Genomic DNA, 11603 nt, shown 5'->3' with positions numbered 1-11603 from the left:
AATTTTTTTGTAGTTTTAGTAGAGACGGGGTTTCACCATGTTGACCAGGATGGTCTCGATCTCTTGACCTCGTGATCCACCCGCCTTGGCCTCCCAAAGTGCTGGGATTACAGGCTTGAGCCACCGCGCCCGGCCTGCAAATTATGATTATTATTATTTTGAGATGGAGTCTTGCTCTGTCGCCCAGGCTGGAATGCAGTGGTGAGATCTCGGCTCACTGCAACCTCTGCCTCCTGGGTTCAAGCAATTCTCCTGCCTCAGCCTCCTGAGTAACTGGGATTACAGGCACGGGCCACCACAGCTAATTTTTTGTATTTTTTTTTTTTTTTGAGACATAGTCTCATTCTGTCACCAGGCGCCAGGCTGGAGTGCAGTGTCACGATCTCGGCTGACTGCAATCTCTGCCTCCCAGGTTCAAGCAATTCTCCTGCCTCAGCCTCCCGAGTAGCTGGGATTACAGGCGCGCGCCACCATGTCCAGCTAATTTTTTGTATTTTTTAGTAGAGACGGGATTTCACCATATTGACCTGGGTGGTCTTGATCTCTTGACCTTGCGATCCACCCGCCTCGGCTTCCCAAAGCGCTGGGATTACATGTGTGAGACACTGTGCCCGGCTAATTTTTTGTATTTTTAGTAGAGACAGGGTTTCACCTTGTTAGCCAGGCTGGTGTTGATCTCCTGACCTCGTGATCCGCACACCTTGGCCTCCCAAAGTGCTTGGATTACAGGGGTGAGCCACGGTGCCTGGCCCCATTTATTCTTTTGTAAAAAAAATTTTTTTTTTAAATTTTTTGAGATGGAATCTTCTGTTGCCTAGGCTGGAGTGCAGTGGCAGAATCTTGGCTCTCTGCAACCTCTGCCTCCCAGGTTCAAGTGATTCTCCTGCCTCAGCCTCCTGAATAGCTGGGACTACAGGCACGCACCACCACACCCAGCTAATTTTTGTATTTTTAGTAGAGACAAGGTTTCACCATATGGCCAGGCTGGTCTTGAACTCGTGATCTGCCCTCCTTGGCCTCCCAAAATGCTGGGATTACAGGAGCGTGCCACCTCGCCCAGTCTCCCATTTACTCTTTGTTGTTTTGCTTTGTCTTGTTGTTGTTGTTTGGGGTTTACGTTGTTTAGAGGTAGGGTCTCACTCTGTCACCCAGGCTGGAGTGCTGAGGTGTGCTAATAGCTCATTGCAACTGCAAACTTCTGGGCTCAAGCAGTTCTCCTGCCCCAGCCTCTCCCAGTAGCTAGGACTACCACCACAACTGGCTAATTTTTTTTTAATTTTTTTGAGACAGAGTCTCGCTCTGTTTTCAGGCTGGAGTGCAGTGGCATGATCTCGGCTCACCACAACCTCTGCATCCCAGGTTCAAGCGATTCTCCTGCCCTAGCTTCCTGAGTAGCTGGAACTACAGGCATGTGCCAACATGCCTGGCTAATTTTTTTGTTTTTTTTTAGTAGAGACGGGGTTTCACTATGTTGGCCAGGTTGGTCTCGAACTCCTAATCTCGTGATCTGCCCGCCTCGGCCTTCCAAAGTGCTGGGATTACAGGCATGAGCCACCGCGACCGGCCCACACAGCTAATTTTTAAATTTTTTGTAGAGACAGGATCTTGCTATGTTGCCCAGGCTGGTCTTGAACTTCTGGCCTCAAGTGATCCTCCCACCTTGGCCTCCCAAAGTGCTGAGATTATAAGACATGAGGCCTACTCTTTTCTTTTTTTTCTTTTACTATTTTTACTTTTTAACTTTATTATTCCCTCCTTTATGCTTATTTTGTATGTAATTTGCCCTTTTCTTTTCCTAGTTTTTTTTTTTTTTTTTTTTTTTTTTTTTTGACATGGAGTCTCTCTCTGTCACCAGGCTGGAGTGCAATGGCGCAATCTTGACAACTTCCACCTCCCGGGTTTAAGTAATTCTCCTGCCTCAGCCTCTGGAGTAGCTGAGATTACAGGCACCAGCCACTACGCACAGCCAATTGTGGTATTTTTAGTAGAGATGGGATTTCGCCATGCTGGCCAGGCTGGTCCCCATCTCTTGACCTCATGATCTGCCCACCTCAGCCTCCCAAGGTGCTGGGATTACAGGCATGAACCACCACGCCCAGGCCTCTTTTCCAGTTTCTTAGAGACTTTCAGCCTGGCCAACATGGTAAAACCTCATCTCTACAAAAAAAAAAAGTACAAAATAAATTAGCCAGGCATGGTGGTCCATGCCTATAATCCCAGGTACTCAGGAGGCTGAGGCAAGGGAATTGCTTGAACCAGGAGGTAGAGGTTGCAGTGAGCTGAGATTGCACCATTGCACTTCAGCCTGGGCAACAGAGCAAGACTCCATCTCAAAAAAAAAAGTAGACTCAAATAATTATTTTGGGACCTTTCTGCTTTTCTAATATAAGTAGTTCATTTTCCTTTAATCATTTGTTTTGTGGAATTCACAAATTTTGATATTTTGTTTTCATTTTTATTCAGTGAAAAATATGTTGTATTAATAATTTTACACCGGGCATGGTGGCTCACACCTGTAATCCCAGCACTTTGGGAGGCTGAGCAGGGCAAATCACCTGAGGTCGGGAATTCGAGAGTAGCCTAACCAACAAGGAGAAACCTTGTCTCCACTAAAAATGCAAAATTAGCTGGGCATGGTGGCGCATGCCTGTAATCCCAGCTACTAGGGAGGCTGGGGCAGGACAATCGCTTGAAAGCAGGAGGTAGAGGTTGCAGTGAGCTGAGATTGCGCCATTGCACTCCAGCCTGGGCAACAAGAGCAAAGCTCTGTCTCAAATAATAATAATAATAATAATAATAATAATAATAATTTTACTTGTGGTTTCTTCTTTGGTTCATGGGTTATTTGGAAGTAGATTTTTTTCATTTAAAAATACTTAGACGTTTCCTGGATGTCTTTTTGTTGTTGATTTCTAATTCAACATCATTGTGGTCAGAAATCGTACTTTGTATAAGAAGTCTATGTTGGTTAGGGCTCCATCTGCACTTGAGAAGAATGCGTTTTGCTGTTGTTGAATGGAGAGCTCCGTATATATCAACTGAGTCAATTAGGTTGATAGTGTTGTTCAAATCTATATTCTTCTGATTTTTTTTTACTGTTCATTTTATCAATTACTGAGAAAGGAATGTTAAAGTCGCCAGTGTGTTTGGAGATTTGTCCGTATCTTGTTTCATATATTTAGTAGATTAGGTGCTTACATATTTGAAATGGTTATGTGTTCTCGATTATGTGTTCCTTTTTCCTTATGAAATGTCCCTCTTGATATCTGGTAATACTCTTTGTCTTGAATTCTGCTCTACCTGATATTAGTATGATAGCCATGGCAGCTTTCTTATGCTCAGTGTTTGCTTGGTATATCTTTTTCCATACTTTTACTTTCAACATGTCTGTGTCTTTATGCTTCAAATGTGCTTCTTGTAAATAACATATAGCTATTTTATCTAGCCTGACAGTCTCTGCCTTTTAACTGGTGTGTGTGGCAGATTGTGTTTTTCAAAGGTAGCCCCAACAATATCTCCCATCCCACATGCTCTCCTGGAACCTTGCCACTTCCCCATCAAGAGGTGGAATTTAACCCTCCCCCACTATAATCCGGGCAGGCTTGTGACTTTCTTGTACTCAAGATAATACGGTAAGAGTGGTGCTGATTGATTTGCGAGGCTGGTGCAGAAAAGGTAATGCAGCTTCTGCCTTGTTAGCAGGGACACTCACTCTTCAAGCCCTTAGCCACCATGTAAGCATTCCAACTTCCCTGAGGCTACAAGAAAGACCAAATCAGCCATCATGGAATGACCGCATGAAATGGCTCTGAGGCCAGGCGGTGACTCACGCCTATAATCCCAGCACTTTGGGAGGCCGAGGCAGGCAGATCACCTGAGGTTGGGAGTTCGAGACCAGCCTGTTCTACATGGTGAAACACCGTCTGTACTAAAAATACAAAAACTAGGTGTGATGATGTACACCTATAATGCCAGGCACTCTGGAGGCTGAAGCATGAGAATTGCTTGAACTCGGGAGGCAGAGATTGCAGTGAGCCAAGATCGCACACTGGCTCCAGCCAGGACAACAGAGTGAGGCTGTGTCTCAAAAAAAAAAAAAAAGGTGGGGGGCTCTGAGACAATATGAAGAGGGAGAGATGGCCAGCCAGCTCTCAGTTGCTGGGGCACCACACTGTCCCAGCTTCAGCCACCATCTGACAGCCACCACAGAAAGACCTGGGCCAGGACTACCCAGGTGAGCCCTTCCCAAATCCCTTTTTCTTTTATTTCTTTTTTTTTTTTCGACACGGAGTTTTGCTCTTGTTGCCCAGGCTGGATTGAGATGGCAGGATCTCGGCTCACTGCATTTTCCACCTCCAGGTTCAAGTGATTCTCTTGCCTCAGCCTCCCGAGTAGCTGGGACTACAGGTGCATGCCATGACGCCTGGATAATTTTTATATTTTTAGTAGAGACAGGGTTTCATTATATTTGTTAGGCTGGTCAGGAACTCCTGACCTCAGTGATCTGCCCACCTCGGCCTCCCAAAGTGTTAGGGTTACAGGCGAGAACCACCTTGCCGGCCTCTTTTTTTTGGCAGGGTCTCACTCTCACCCAGGCTGGAGTGCAGTGACATGATCACAACTCATTGCAGCCTTGACCTCCCGGTCTCCTGAGTAGCTGGGACTATAGGCATGTGCCACTACAGCCAGCTAATTGTTGTATTTTTTGTGGAGACAGAGTCCTGCCATGTTGCCCAGGCTGTTTTAAACTCCTGGGCTCAAGCAATCCTCCCACTGCAGCCTCCCAAAGTGGTGGGATTACAGGTGTGAGTTACCACACCTGGACTATTTCTAAGAAGTAAAAAATCATATATATTTACCCCTTCTGTGGTAAATACATGTAATAGAACAGTGGGGAATACAACAAATAAAATTATGCCCAAAAAAGGGCATGACCCTTATTGTCAGGCTATTAGTGTGTGCATGTGTGTTTGTGTGTGTCTGTGGTGTGTGTGTGTGTGTGTGTGTGTGTGTTAGAGGCGGATGTATAGTTCAGTGTAGTCTGGGGTTTCTTGTTGCTTTGCGTAGACTCAGTTCTAATGATTTCAGAGCAGGATCAGAACTGTGATCTGAGTGGCTGGGAGTTTCCTTGGTTCTCCTGCCTCACCTGTAGACTTCAGCAGATTCCGGAGCATTGGTGCCTCTGGTGGTCTTTAGCCTCCACTCCAGCCGTAGTTGGCCTCTGCCTTGTATTCCGTGTAAGGCTTAGAATCAACTGGAAGGTTTCTTTCAGTTCTTCTGTCCCGCCTTAAGACTTCCTAGAGCTTGGGGATGAAGTGTTCAGCTCTCCTGCCCTGGTGCAGTCACCAATTATAGCTGCTCTGTACTCAGTGGAAGGTCAGGAGCGCCAGGGGGGTTTCCTGTCCGTTCCCTTGTCCTGCATCTAGACCACAGCAGCCTGAGCGCATCTCTACCTTGGAGAGTATCTCTCAGCCTACCTGCTTTGCTTTCAAACTTTCTTTTTTTCTTTTTTTTTTTTTTTTTTTTTTCTGAATTCATGACTTTATTTAATAAACACTATGTTTTGCAACCCATATAAAAACTGATCACCCAAGCACATACAAAAGGAACATATTTATCTATAGTGGGCTTGCTTAAGTATTGACAACTAGTCACTGTCCTCTAAATACTCTTATTTTGGCAATAACCCACAAGGTTAACTTTTAGAAAATTCAGCTTGATACAATAAAATAATTCATCATAATTAGACAATACAATTTTTCACTTTTGAGGCAAAATACATAAATCAATACTTGTTTATATGACTTGCAAAATGTCTATACATTAAGATTGCTACAGTCTATAAGGTAACCAAAGATAAGTGATACATACCCTTTAGAAAACACAATTTGTCTGGGGGGATGGTTGCACATATATTTAAATATGCTAAAAACCACTGAATTATATATTTTAAATGTGAGATTTATACGGTATGTGAATTGTATATCATGAAGGCTTTTTAAACAAAACAACACTGCTGTTAACTTAGATCAAAAAAAAAAACCAACCCATAATTTGTCACACATTGTTCTTTTCAGACATATTTTTATAAAGACAGAAATTAACATTTGTAGCATCAGCAAGTTTGATTAGCAAATGTTACCCATGTACGTATAATTATCTAATCAGTAGCCAAAGTGTGCCCTTGACGCTAACCACCCCTAGAATTGAATAATCTGTAAATTACAACATGAGTTGTAATCCCCCATCCACTACCAGAACATGCCCTGTAATATATGGCGATTCTAAAAGAAATACAACCGCATGTGCCACCTCAAGTGTTTCTCCAAACCTTCCAAGGGGAATATTTTTCTTTAAATGTTCTTCTTTCAAGTGTTTCGTCATATCTGTGTGTACAAATCCTGGTGCAACTACATTCACTCTAATTTTCTTTCTTGCTACCTCTTTAGCAAGAGCACGCGAAAATCCAACTAATCCTCCTTTACTGGCACCATAAACAGACTGGCCAGAATTGCCTTTTAAGCCAACAATGCTTCCTACATTAACTATAGACCCTCCCTGTTGTTGAATCATAGTCCTCACGGCAGCTTTACAGGTCAGCATGGAACCCAAGAGGTTGGTATGAAGCTGAGATACCATATCTTCGGTTTTTGTTCTTACTAAAAGACTATCCCTGTTAATACCAGCTGCATTTACCAAGAAATTTACTCGACCTAAGTGTTTCTCCATCTCTTCAAATGTATTTTGAACATCATGTTCTTTAGCAACATCACAGCTAAATGCCAAATGATCTCCTGCGGGTTGCGGAGGCCGCGAGCCGGAGGGAGCCCCAAGGGCTCGGGCGGGCGCTGTGCAGTCCCAGGGTCCGGCTGAAAGCGAGGTTCCCGGGGCTAACTACCGCGCGGTAACCGGACACCCAGTTGCCGCGCCGCACGCGGGGGCTCAAACTTTCTTGATGAAGGCCCATGCAAAAGAGTTAGTGGTTGAATGCAAGCTCTCTTGAATCAGAGGCATTAGAGTGTCTGCAGCCTCATGCCGTCCCACACTCAGCCTTTTAAAATGTGTTCAAAGTTTCTCTGTTTCTTTCTTACACAAGTTTGTTGCAGTGTCCGCTTCCTGCTGCTGCTCTGCCAAAAATAAAAGCAGCTATGGAGCTCTTTTCTCCTAGAAAGGGCTTTTTAAGATTTTGATTCTTTTTTCACCGCAGCATCACCTTCCTGATAGGCTTAAAAGAGAAAAAATTCCATGATTTTGTAGGTGATCCAGCTTCTTCTTATAGCTAGGGCGGGAGTGATGTTGTCTTGCAACTTTCTATATTTTGTTTGTAGGAAGTAGAAAAGTTCCTTTTTAACGTTTCCTTTCTTGTTAAAGAATAAGTGTGTTAATAACTTTGTGAAGCCCTATCCTATGTAGCTGTTAGACACGCCATGCTTACAGGCACGTAGTACATTCTGTGTCCTTGTACTTTCACCAAGATATCTGTGCTGGACGTGCTCACAGGCATGTCCCAGCTCTCCATTGCTTTTATCTGTTTAGAAAAGTTTTAAATTGTTAGCCAATTCGGTTTTAGTTAGCTGGTGAGGTCTGACTCCAACCAACCGAGATGAGACACAGCAGGAAGGATGACCCCAAATGCGTAAGGAATAAATTTGTGTGTTTTCCTGTGTTCATTGTACTCTCGTGGCAAGATGGCTAGTGAGTACCCTTCCTACAGTCCAAGAAGTAAAAATTTCGTTGCTGAAAGATCCTTTGTCTCAGTGCTAATTTTTCTTTGTGGCACCGAGCATCTATTTCCAACATGTTAGAAGCAAAATATCTGTCTATTGAATTTTTAATGTATGCTTCCACAAAAAGCTCTTGTTTGTTCTCTGAATGTTCCTTTTTTTATAGCATCCTATTCTTGTTTGATGGATATATTTACATTCTATTATCTCCCTAATTTAATACTTTTAAAAATTCTTATCTCTGATTGTTGTGTTTCCCACCAATTGTCTTCCTCTTTGTTTTGATCTTGATCTTTCCTGCTTTCATGTTAGAGGTTTTCCTCTAATTACCAGACACCTTGGTTGTCTTCTCATATTTAAGAATGGGGAGGGCTGGGCGTGGTGGCTCACGCCTGTAATCCCAGCACTTTGGGAGGCCGAGGCAGGTGGATCACCTGAAGTCAGGAGTTCAAGACCAGCCTGATCAACATGGTGAAACCCTGTCTCTACTAAAAATACAAAATTAGCTGGGCCTGGTGGCACATGCCTGTAATCCCAGCTACACAAGAGGCTGAGACAGGAGAATCGCATGAATCCAGGAGGTGGAGGTTGTGGCGAGCCAAGATCCTGCCATTGCACTCCAGCCTCGGCAACAAGAGCAAAACTCCGTCTAAAAAAAAAAAAGAATGGGCACTAATGAGCTGATTGGAAGGGAAGGACTTGTAAACTATGAGCTTCATCGTAGGATGATCTAGCTGGGCTGGTTTTATTGGAGAACCCCAATTTTACTACCTTTAGCTCCTTCATCTTGGGATGGCCAAATACCCAGAGAGAGATCTTTAGCCTGATGCCTGAGGCTGGTTGTTAGCAATTGAGAAACAGAGTGGGCCAAGAGGACCCAAAGTGATCCAAATTCAGTAGGTAAATATTCATTTAAACCCCTAACTTTTAATCTGATGCCATCTAAGCTGCTTCTGGTATTCTCCCCTTGAAACATTCTTTGTTTCACCCTCTCCAAAGAATGAACATTCTGTTCCGTTGGGATGGAGAAAAGCATGTGGAGATCTAACCGCCTCTTCCACAGACTGTCAATGGCACTTCCATACTCACCTCCGCTTTGTGCAGTGAAATTCAGGTGGTGCTCAGCTTTCCCTATTGCCCCGCTTTCCTGGGTCTGCGGCATCAGTCAGTTACTGTTCAGCTCCAATGATTTTGTTGCTGTTATCTATTTTCCCATTATTTCTGTCCTTGGGAATTTTTTCTTTTTAAAAAGCCATTTACTGTCATTTTGGTGTGATTTCATGAGGAAGAAAAAGCAAATGCATGTGCTTAATCTGTCACCTTCATTTTCTTTTTTCTTTCTTTCTTTTATTTTTGAGATGCGGTCTCTCTCTGTTGCCCTGTTGACCAGGATGGAGTGCAGTGGCGTGATCTCGGCTCACTGCAACCTCCACCTCCTGGGTTCAGGTGATTCTCCTGCTTCACTCTCTGGAGTAGCTGGGATTACAGGCATGTGCCAACACACCCCGATAATTTTTTTGTTTGTTTGTTTACTTTTAGTAGAGATGGGGTTTCACCATGTTGGACAGGCTGGTCTTGAACTTCTGACCTCAAGTGATTCACCCACCATGGCCTCTCAAGGTGCTGGGATTACAGGCATGAGCCACTGTGCCCAGCCAGTCACTTCCATTTTCAAATCAACAGTATGTGGAGACAGTCTAGAAGGTGCACTGAGTGGAAGGGAGGCAGGGCTGGACAAGACCATGTGGCAGGATTGTGATATTCATGGGCAGTCTACACAGTAACATGATCACCTCCAGGCTGGGAGGAGGAGTGGTGAAGGCAAACAAGCAATTCTGTTCAAAGCCTGGGACTTCATGGGTCGAGTTTAAGGGAAAAACAAAGGAGTGCATGACTTCAGTGTGGTCACATAGGACAGGCCCAGCAAGATGCCCACCATCCAGTGACTTAGACATAGTTGATGTCTTAGTCAGTTCCAGCTGCCATCACAAAATACCACAGACCAGGTGGCTTAAACAATGGAAATTTATCTTCTCACAATTCTGGAGGTTGGAAGTCCCAGATCAATGTCTGGCAGGGTCCATTTCTGGTAAGGGCTCTCTTCCTGGTTTGCAGATGGCCACCTTCTCACTGTGTCCTCATATGGTAGGGGCAGCGGTGGAGGGGAGGGAAGAATGTTTGTCTTGTGTTCTTTCTTCTTTCTTTCTTTTTCCTTCTTTCTTTCTTTCTTTGTTTCTCTTTCTTTTTTTCTTTTCTTTCTTCTCTTTGTTTCTCTCTCCTCTCTCTCTCTCTCTTTCCTTATTTGAGGTGGGGTCTTACTCTGTCACCCAGGCTGGAGTGCAGTGCCACAATCTCAGCTCACTGTATCCTCCACCACCAAGGCTCAAGTGATCCTCCCACCTCAGCCTCCCAAGTACCTGGGAATACAGGTGTGTGTGACCATTCCTGGCTAACTTTTTGTATTTTTTGTAGAGATAGGATTTCACCATGCGGCCCAGGCTGGTCTCAAACCCCTGGACTCAGGTGATCCATCCACCTTGGCCTCCCAAAGTGCTGGGCTTACAGCATGATGACTCATGCCTACTTCATCTTCTTTAGATGCTCCACTTGGGGGTTTTGGCTTCAACATACAAATTTTGGGGGTACACACACATTCAGTCCATAACAGATGGACATGCTGCATATCACAGAGCCTGCTCCAACCTTGGCCTCAGTTGCCTGGACCAGTTGCAGTGAGCCAAGATTGTGCCATTGCACTCCAGCCTTGAACTCCATCTCAAAAATAAATAAATAGGCCGGGCGTGGTGGCTCACGCCTGTAATCCCAGCTACTCAGGAGGCCGAGGCAGGAGAATCGCTTGAACCCAGGAGGCAGAGGTTGCAGTGAGCCCAGATTGCGCTACTGCACTCCAGCCTGGGCAACAGAGCAAAACTCCGTTAAAAAAAAAAAAAAGTAAGCCACCAAGTCCAGCTCAGGTCCAGCTTATACTCAAGGGAAGGAGAATTAGGCACCATCTCTTGAAGGCAAGAGTATCAAACAATTATGGACCTACATCAAAACCACCAGAACAGAGGTATTGGTTAACTTCAGAGTTTGTTAAGAATGCATGTTAAAATAGCTAGAGGAACTATTAAAAAATTCATAGAGCGATTCTAAAGAAAGAGAGGGGAAAATAGAACAAGAAAGCAAATGCAATCCATCTACAAGATGACCAAGAGCAGAGTGTCTGCCTGGGCCTGTTGACAGCTCTCACCTCCTTCTGGGCTCTGGACGGCAGATGCTGGAAACGTCCCAGACTCCGGAGCAACCGGGATTTGGGAAGCAAATTCAGTTTTGCCAATCAGGCATGCTCACGTAAAGTCTGATGGAAGGGAGGCCACCCTCCTGCTGTGTGGGCTGCATTTCTGCTGCACATCAAGGAATTTCTGGGGTCTAACCTCCACTTCTTGGTTGTTGAGGGGCATTTGTGGTAGCAATGGCTTCCCAGTCCCATCTTGCTGATCCTCAGGTCATGACTTTGGTGGTGTCCTTTTGAACTCAAAGGTTACACTGGCCGTCTCCCAATCCTCCACTCTGTGAATGGTGGCAGAAGTAGCAGCTCTCTTGGGGAGCCAGGAGGTGGAGGCTGCAGTGAGCCATGATCACACCACTGTACTCCAGCCTAGGCAACAGAGTGAGACTCTATCTCAAAGCATAACAAGAACAATAATGAAAAAATAATAAAATGGAGATGGGGGAGAGAAATGAGGAAAGCCGGACAAATACTCAACTGGCATGAATACATCCAGAGATAACAACAGTGTTCACTGTGTGACCAGCTGACCTGCACAGTTCAAAGACAAAGGCAGGTCAACATCAATTTACCACTGGATCGAACAA

General features: G+C 44.7%; 1 pseudogene across 1 annotated transcript; it reads right to left on the bottom strand.

Moving 5' to 3' along the window:
* Positions 1-5526: 5526 nt before the first annotated feature.
* Positions 5527-7450, bottom strand: LOC116541269 (annotated as a pseudogene). The gene is made up of 2 exons (XR_004264766.1): positions 7436-7450; positions 5527-6894 (listed from the first exon to the last, which is right to left on the bottom strand). The product of XR_004264766.1 is annotated as a carbonyl reductase family member 4 pseudogene (transcript).
* Positions 7451-11603: the final 4153 nt, after the last annotated feature.

The sequence above is a fragment of the Sapajus apella genome, unplaced genomic scaffold, assembly GCF_009761245.1.
Source record: "Sapajus apella isolate SASKATOON/1434 unplaced genomic scaffold, GSC_monkey_1.0 scaffold149, whole genome shotgun sequence".
NCBI classification, from domain to species: Eukaryota; Metazoa; Chordata; class Mammalia; order Primates; family Cebidae; genus Sapajus; species Sapajus apella.
Note: the sequence above shows the minus strand (reverse complement) of the source record. Positions and strands in the feature narration are given on the sequence as shown.